At 45.6% G+C, this 9,110-nt stretch overlaps 1 long non-coding RNA gene across 1 annotated transcript; it reads left to right on the forward strand.

The window, feature by feature from the left end:
* The first annotated feature begins 6,300 nt into the window (after positions 1-6,300).
* Positions 6,301-8,847, forward strand: LOC126506431 (uncharacterized). The gene is made up of 4 exons (XR_007593220.1): positions 6,301-6,584; positions 7,240-7,391; positions 7,927-8,184; positions 8,714-8,847. It is a non-coding gene; the product is annotated as an uncharacterized lncRNA (long non-coding RNA).
* Positions 8,848-9,110: the final 263 nt, after the last annotated feature.

Below are 9,110 nucleotides of genomic sequence, written 5' to 3' on the forward strand. Positions count from 1 at the left end.
TCTAAGGCCCCTATAGGAAAGGAAATGTCCTCTGACTTGCCTTTCCGGAACACCGCTGGCCTCCTGCTTCTCAGGCATGTCAGTTTCCTGTGGCGCTGAACTTCGGGTTGTATTTGTTCCTAGATGTTGTAATTATTGTCCTGTACCTCCTAGGTCAGGATCGCTGCCTCTTTTTCTTCGGTGATGGATGACCGGGAAGCAGAGAGGCAAGGGACCAGCAAGAAAGGATTAGCGAATCACAGAGAGCCCCCACCGAAACACTCCTAGTTGTCTCGTTTCAGACGTCGGACTTGGCTCCTTTGTTCATCAGCCAGTTCCTTAGTTTAACTAGGTGATTCTCTAAAAACATATTTTAATATTTGTTTATTAGCATATACAAAACTAGGTTTCATCATAACTTTTTTAAAAGTAGGTTTACATTATGCAGCGAGGTTTGAACTAACAGACATCGGCCTGCCTCTGCCTCCTGAGTGCTGGGGTAAAGGGCCTGTACCACCACGCCCAGCACCGTGAGGGCATTTTCTAACCATGTTTGTGGGTTTTGTTACCCCCTTCTCACCCATCATAACCCTGGCTCTCCCCGTACCCTTCCCCCGTCATAACCTCCTTCTGCTTCCAGGTCTCATGTGCTTCCTCGGCCGTCCTCCACCACACACACGCGCAAACACACACACACACACAAATGTGTGCACAAGCACGCACAAGCGCCTATAGCCTCCTTTCTGATTCCATCACCTCTATCCACACTCAGCCACACTTACACACATACGCATTGACATTATAAGCTAGGATCTGTGTGGGAGAGAAAACATGGGATTTTTGTCTTTCTGCCTCTTTTTGAATACTGTCTGCCTCTTAATGTAATACTCTCCAGATCATTTTTCTTTTTTCCCCTAAGTGTTGACACAGAAAGCGGCAGAGTCAGTGGTAGCCCAGTAGAGGGCGCCGTTTCAAACAAATCCCACAGTCAGCCAAGCAGGTGGTCCTGAGGATGCTTTGGAAACGCCATCTGTTCGAAAACTCAAAGCCAGGCCAAAACTTGTGGGCTCCCCAGAATTTTATATCCTGCTCCCATCCGCAGAGCTTAGTGTGGGTCCAGTGTGACAGGTTCCACAGTTTAAGGCTTTTGGGTTCCTTAGCCAGGTCCTGGCCCCAGCACGGTGCAGGAGCTGGGCAGTTCCGCTGACCTTGTACTCAACACACACCAACTAGTGAACTATTGAGTGCAGTCTCCAGGGAGAGGTCCTGGATCAGAGCATCCTGTGCCTCAGTCTGGGGGACATTAGCAGTGACAGGCTCTGGAGACAGTGGCTAGGGAGGCGACACAATAAAGAAGAAACATGGTGGCCCTAGAAGGGCTGGAGAAACGGCTGTGTGAGCCCGAGAGCCTGAGTCCTGACCCGCAGCACCCAATCAGAAGGCCTAGTCAAGCCAAGCTGGTCTGTAGTTCTAGCTCTGGGGAGGTGGAGACAGAAGGACCCCTGGGGACTTTTGGTCGGCCAGCCTCATTGAAATGTTGAACTCCAGGTTCAGTGAGAGTCCTGTCTTGAAAAATAAGATGGAAAATGGTTGAGAAAGACGCTCGACATTGACCTCTGGGTCCCACATTTGCAAGAACACATGTGCATGCACAATACCCCCATATACACATACACAGACAACGGAGTCTGCACTTGCTGAATGCAGCCAGCTCCCTGTGGGCCCTTGTGCTGGACTAAAGTCAAATTCTGAAGAGTCAAGGGTGTGCTGGAGACTTGCTGGACAGACCTTCCTGACCAAGACAGCTGTGGAGATGGGGGATGCCCCAAGCCAGAGGACTCAAAGTCTCTGTGGGTGAGCGGGCATGGGGTTCTGTGTGTGAATTTGTCTTAGAAAGCTCGTTTTCAAAAGTGATGGCAGGTCATGGAAGATACTTGAAAGAGACAAAAGATGCTGGAAATGCCAGTATCTTTAAGGACTTAACTGCTGGCTTCAGGTTAAGATACAAGCAAACCTATGGTGACATAAGAGGGGTCCAAGACGGTCTGTAAGAGACACCAGCAGGCATGTTAGTTTTCCAGAGCTGCTTTTACCAAGGACCACAGACTGTGTAGCTTCCATAGCAGGCCTTGATTTTCTCACAGTGCTGGAGTCTGGGTGATGAGACCACCACATTGGCCATTCTCTTCTTTGGACGGCCACCCTTCCTCTGCCTCTTTATGGCTATCCCTCTGGGCCCACATACGCCCTGAGGTCTCTCTTTTCAAAAAGGTACCAGTAACGTTAGATACCCCCAATTGAACACACACACACACACACACACACACACACACACACACGCATACACACATGCACGGCTTCATTTCAACTTACCTCTTTATGTACAATCCACTTATATTCGGAGATACTAGGAGATGGGGCTTTCAGTGCATAAATCCAAAGAGAGATGGCATTGCTCAACACAAGAAATTGTGTGATTACCCTGAGAAATGCAAGTTGTTACAACTGGTAAAATTTTGAAACCTTGGGGTAGTTTTCACTGACAGTGAAATCCATTCCCAGTAGCTGGGATACAGCCATACAGGTACCTAGCTGCTATCTTTAAAAAAAGATTTTATTTTAATTGTGTGCACTCATGTTCACATGGTAACACACACACGCGCGCATGCATGCACACACACACACACACGCACACACACACACACATGCATATGCAGGTGCCCACAGAGGTCAGAGTCACTATATCCCTGAACCAGAGTCGGGAACTGCCTGACATGGGTGCTAGGGCCAGAACTAAGGTCCTCTGAAAACAAAACAAAACAAAACAGTATGCCCTCTTAATTGAGAGATCATCTCTCCAGCCCCAGCTGCCATCTTCAGCACATGTTATGCCCAAGGACACTGTGGATTGAGAACCAGGGAAAATGTAAAAGGCATGCAACCATTTCTTTACCCAACAGTGAAGCATCATACCCAATTGCATTGCAGTTGAAAAAGCTAGTTTTCTGGGCTCTGTTGCATGAACAGAACTTATGCACATAAGACTGGGAAAGGAATAGAGGACTTGGTAAACGGCCAGTTTTTGTAGGCCAGTCCCAGTTCAAAATATGATCCAGTTATTCTGAGGAAGTACTAACTATACCAGTGGTTCTCAACCTTCCTGATGCTGTGACCCTTTAATACAGTTCCTCGTGTTGTGGTGAACCCCAACCATAAAATTACTTCATTGCTATGTCATAACTGTAATCTTTGCTACTGTTATGAATTATAATACAAATGTCTGACTTGCAGAATCTCTGATATGCAACCCCCAAAGGGGATCACGATCCACAGGTTGAGAACCACTGCACTAAACAGTCAAGAAAACAAAGATAAAGCATCATGGATTCCCCCAAATTCCCAAAGTCATAATGAACCTTGATCATGAGTAATTCTCTCCTACTGTCTTCAGGTCACAGAATACATAGGAAAAGACAATTCTTGCGCTGTACACCAGACTCCACAGACAGCGCTATTTGAGGTCACTGTGGAGACAGAGACTGTTGGTCACACCCATGTGCTGCAGCTTACAGGTAGCAAAGCCGTCAAGAAAACAAAGAGGATGACGTATGTGTAAGATGTGGATTCCAGGAAAACTACACCCGTGGCTACAAACATATAATAATCAGAAAAGAAAAACGAAGCACTTTAAAAGCCTGACCAAGCCAGATGGCCCTGGGGACGGCAAGATGATAAAGCATTGAGACCATTGGCTCTCCTTTCGTCTGGAAGTCATACTCAGCCTGCGAAGGCCCCTCTAGCAAGAGGGTCTAGAGACCCAAGCTATCGATTTTGTCCTATTTGGAGCATGTCCTCCTTTTTTTTTTCTCCTGCATAATCAACTGGCAGAGAACTAGAATGAGATCCTGACATTAGCATTAGTAACCAGCAGAAAATGCAATGAATAAGGAAACAGGATGCAAGGTTTGGATGGTTTTCCGTAGGTTCAAGGTTTCTATAAAGGACGCATGCGTCTTTGCTTTGGTTTATCTTATCTACTTTGAACTCACAAATATTTGGCTTCATCTCTAAATAACTCATCTAACACTTCCCAACCACAGGAAAGTAGCTATACAACAGCAGAGCAGAGAGGAGGCAGAAAGACAATTTTATAAACTGGCTTTTTATGATATGCTTTTTGAACAATCACTTTCCTACAAGAAGACAATTTGTAGCCCTGCACTTATTGTCCCATCAGAAAACCTGTGTTGCGTTAACCTCGGACATTTTAAGTTACAAATGCCTTACAGCACTCAAAGTTGGGTGACGGTGCATTTTCAAATTAAACAACATTTTTGCCTAAAACCAACTCCTTCACAGAAATTAGTCTTGATTTCCACAAAGTTATGAAAAATAAATAGAAGGAATCTTCTATTAAGATTTTAAAAGCAAGCAAATCACTTTAAGGATGCTCTCCAAATCCTTCGTCGTTTCCCTTCTCCGTTTTCATCAAATATGGGAACATTTAACCTCACAGGAAGAAGTGGGTGGATTTGGAAAGTGGTTGAGTTCTCTAATTTGAATCAATCCACATTAAATACAAGCTGCTGTTGTATTAACAAGTGCAGGACAAACACAACTTATGCTGAGTGGATGTGGATGAAAAGCTGCTTCTCTGTTGCTCGGAAACGGAAGGAGAGAAGGGTTTTCTGAGATTGGGAAGAACCAAGCCAGTCGCGTTTCACATCCTTGCTACTCCCGGCATCCAGCCTCAGAGGGTCATCCGTTCTCCAGACCTCTGCACCAGTAGGTCCAACAGACAGGGCTCTAACTGCCTTTCCTGGCTCTCACGCTGTAAATAAGGGTCTGTTCAAATGAGCTTTATTGAGTGCCATTGCCTCTTGATACCTTTGTGCTGTTGGCTCAGCCCAATATAGCTCTTAAGAGTTGGCTATTGTTCCTAATTACAAAGGAGTGTGTAAGTTTCATTAAGATGTGAATTAAGGTGTAGTTGGCCAATTAAGGTTGTAATTAACCAACTGTATAAACTAAGTAAGGTTAAGATACAAGGTTAAACATTGACTATTGAAGATGTTGTGACCAGAGGCTCAAAGGAACCTAGCCTTAAATTATCTGTGAGAAATTGCAGAACACAAATGAAAACACACTGTAGTGGTAGAGGTGGCTGTGGTAGACATGGCACTCAGATCTCCCAAGGGATGCTTGGCTCCACAGCCATGGGGAATAGTGTTGGTGGGTAAGCTCTAACTAAAAAGGTCTAACTAATAGTTGTTGTTCAGCAACAGTGTCTGAAAAAGTTGCTTGTTATGATAGCTCATGCATGTGGCTAAGTGTGGAGGAAGTCTTTGAGGTCTTCCTCCTCCATCTCCCACCCCCCACAGGCTGTCTGTCCCTTCCTTCACCCTCACTCTCCTGCTTCCAGGGCTGGTCATGGTCTGACCTGGTCATGCACATGCTGGCATGTTGAAAATCTTCCCCAAGCCCAGGGTCACTGTGAAGTCCCACTCAGGGACCCCCTGGAGATATACCCAAGCCAGCCTCACACTAGTAATCATAGGGCACAGTGGGGGAGTAGGCTGCTTGGTGGCACTTTCTCCTCACCAGCTCCCAGCAGGATTGTCTAGGTGTGGAGGTGGCTGTCTCCCCTTCTTCCCAATATGCCATCCAAGGAGTTCTCCCACATTTCCCATTCCTGCTCTCTGGACATCAGCTGTCCTGAGGAATGCTGGCCCTTGTTCTCACCTCCCGCCCTAGCATGGTCCACTGAATGGGCCCTTTCCTTGGGTTCTCTCACCCCGTCCTCCTCCAAAGAGAGTTCATGAGGAAAATGCAAAATCACTTCCATCTCGAAGCCTTCTGCAAAAAAGCCCCTACTAGGGACAGCTCACGTTCCTACTCATTCCTAGTCTTTCTACATTAGATGTGGATTTTGTACACTGCAAGAAAGACCGCGGGATGTCTCATGCATGTCCTTCCAAGGAGCCGAGAGAAATTTATGGAGAAAAAAAAGCTAGTATTTACTGGGACTTACTCTATGTCAAACATCCTGCTGAGTGCTCTACATATTTATTTCATTTAATCCTCATAACACCCTGAAGAGGTTGGTATGAATGGCTGTATTCAGCAAGTGAGGAAACACAGGCCTAGGGAGGTAAGTGATTTGGCTTGTACCTATAAGTCAGCAGAGGCGAGCTCAGATGCACTTTTTGCTGTCTCCCTCCAGAGCTAGGTGGAGCATCTAACACCACATACAGAGACAGACGCAGCCCACAGACCAGGCTGATGTTGGCAGAGACATCAGGACAGGCTGCAAAAGTGGGCAGATGGATGGGCTTCTCCTTGGAGTCAGGGGAGAGTGATGCTTTCTTTTCTCTCTTTAAAGGATTCGGCTAGAGCTCCAAATGGAACTGGGAAGGAGATCTGAACAGTTGAGTTGCTTGGCTTCATTTTGATCGTGCGCCTAATAATCTGTCATCATTTAAAGGCCATTTCCTCCGCACCTGCATCCAGAGTGCATCCAGAGGCTGAGGCCTTGAGGAGAAATCACAGAGTCCCTGTTCTGTTCCTTCTCAGTCACGTGTCCCACTTCCAACCATGCGCAGCATGTAGGTACCATGGCTCCCGCAGCCTAGGAGATGAAAACTGGGGGGGAAAGGAGGCAACCACGTCCAGCCTGCCAGCCTTCCTGACGTGTCAGCATTGGGGACAACAAAGACAGAAATAACAAAAAGACAAAACTGTGGATTCAGGGGTAATTCATTCCATTTAATCTGGGAGAGACCTGAAGATGGTCAGTTTTCCATGACTCTCCGCATGGATGTTTTTCTACACCGTGGAAGAAATTCACAGGCATCAAATCTCATGCCCAGATGTTTAAAATTGGATCTTGCTATGACAGTTTAGTGACAGGCAGGAATTTTCTTCTTTCCTATTGCTCCAGGGTTTGTCAGGGAAAGCATTATATATAGGTAGACTGATTTATTTTAATAATTTAATATATGCATATATTTGGCTCTCTATTGGGTCATAAATCAAAGAGCCAAACAAGGGGGTGGTGGCATTTCAATTCCCCTTTGCGTATCTGGCATGGTAGGTGCCAGAACTTTGGCTTTATTCTCCTTATTCTCCCCAGATCCTAGGGTTTCCTGGTCCCACTTATGACCCTGGCTTCTGCGTTTCAATATCCACCTCTGGGAACCTGGGGACCTGCCTTTGAGCTCAAGCATCTTTACAGTACCTATTTGCTTGTTCCGAATACAGGACCTGGAAAGAAAGCGAAGTTCAAATTGGTCCTTTAAGAATTCTGGCGGTGGGGTCTGGAATCCAGCAGACCTGGATGAAATCCTGACTCCCCTGCTTGTTAACTGTTTGACCTTGGACAAATTAGTTCAGTTTCCTCTGAGCCTCAGTCTGTAAGTGGATATATGGATATTGTCACATATGGGTCAGGCTACTCTTGGGCTGAAGTGGGAGTGTGTGGGCTGAGCCCTTCAGCACGGGAGATGTCCTATATAGGATCAGTTGGTGTTAGGAGAAAGGTCAGTATGCCACACCAAGCTCCTATCTAGCATCCTAGAAACACTATAAGTGAAAGGAAGCCATGGGCAAAGCCCACATGCTACCTAATCCCTTATATAAAATGTCGAGAACAGTCATTCCTATAGAGATGTATAGGACCAGCAACTGCTTAGGGTTGGAAGTTGGAGGGCTGGGGTTGACTACTAGTAAGCATGGCATTTATTTGGGAGCATTCTGGAAATAAGTAATCATAAGGGTTGAAGAAATGTATGAACATACTAAAACCCTACAGAGCCGTATTTTTAGAGGGCTGAATTTTATGTATGTGAATTTACATGTTTAAGAATTTTTAATAGAAAATGTGTTATGTAGCTAAAAGCTTGAACTCTGAAGCCAATTCATCTTGTGGAATCTCTTCCCCATCTCCAGCCCTGTAAGAAGAATGAAATGTCATCTTGCTGGAAGCCTCGACTGCTTTCTAGGCAAACCATTTGTTCTGTGAAGACTACACAATAAATGTCAACCCCGGGCAGTTTTGGCATTTGTGGGAGCGTAACACGCAGTTCTCATCTGCCTGCATGAGGCTGCTGAGCAGCGAGGATTTATCGACAGAAAGAACCAATCATCAAGCCTCTCCAAGTCCAGAGTTTTTCTGTATCTTGTCTCATCTGGGAGATGGTCCAGGTGGTAAGTCTTCTTCCATCTGGGATGAAAAAGCAGGAGCTGGGAATGGAAAAGTTGATCAGATTAGCTGTGAATTTTTTGACGTATCATAGTCATTAGTTCAAAGCGAAAATGAGGACCCAGGTGTCCATGCATGCATGGCATGTGCCGGTGTCCGTGTGCCCATCGCTCATATCATGGAAAGATGAAGAAGGGACTTTGTTAAAGGGAAAATGGGGGACCTTGGGATGAGGCAGTGAGCATCCCAAGACCGGAATGTATTGATTCTGGAATTTTATTGAGTCTACCCAATGCTTCCAAAACATGATTGAAAAAAATACACAGCTCTCAGCCTCAGCCTCGGGCAAGGCTGTCAGCACCACTTAGGGACAGTTTCAACATGAGCAGGGCTACAAGATTTTCATGAAAAATTATTTCTTCACTGTTTTTGATGTCCATGTAGATTTGTGGCCTTTCGTTTTATTTTTTAAAATGGTTAAATATGTGTTTTCGAAAATCAAAGCCTTTTGTCTTGTTTTGGAATTTCTTCCAGATTTATGACTGGCCAGTGTTCTGTATGTCACACTGAGTTCTTTGGAGAATCTGGAGCTGGAAAAATGTCAAGTTGAGGTAGGAGGATTATAAAAAGGCAAGCTTTTTTCCCCCCACCACATTAAAGCATCAAGAAATTTATCAAATTCTTTACTGGAAAAATGTGAGGTGTGTGTGTGTGTGTGTGTGTGCGCGCGCGCGCTCATGTTAGTGAAAGGGGCACATACGTGTGCCTGTGTGAGTCTACACTGAGATCAGAGAATAACCTCCAGCTTCATGCTTCTGCACCACCCACCAAGTTTTCTTTCCTTTTTATTGGAGACAGTTCCTTCTGGCCTGGAACTCACAAAATAGGCTACACTGGCCCGCCAACAAGTTCCAGAATCCACTGTCTCCCC

The sequence above is a fragment of the Alexandromys fortis genome, unplaced genomic scaffold (genome assembly GCF_014885135.2).
Source record: "Alexandromys fortis isolate MF-2015 unplaced genomic scaffold, M_Fortis_MF-2015_v1.1 scaffold_0, whole genome shotgun sequence".
NCBI classification, from domain to species: domain Eukaryota; kingdom Metazoa; phylum Chordata; class Mammalia; order Rodentia; family Cricetidae; genus Alexandromys; species Alexandromys fortis.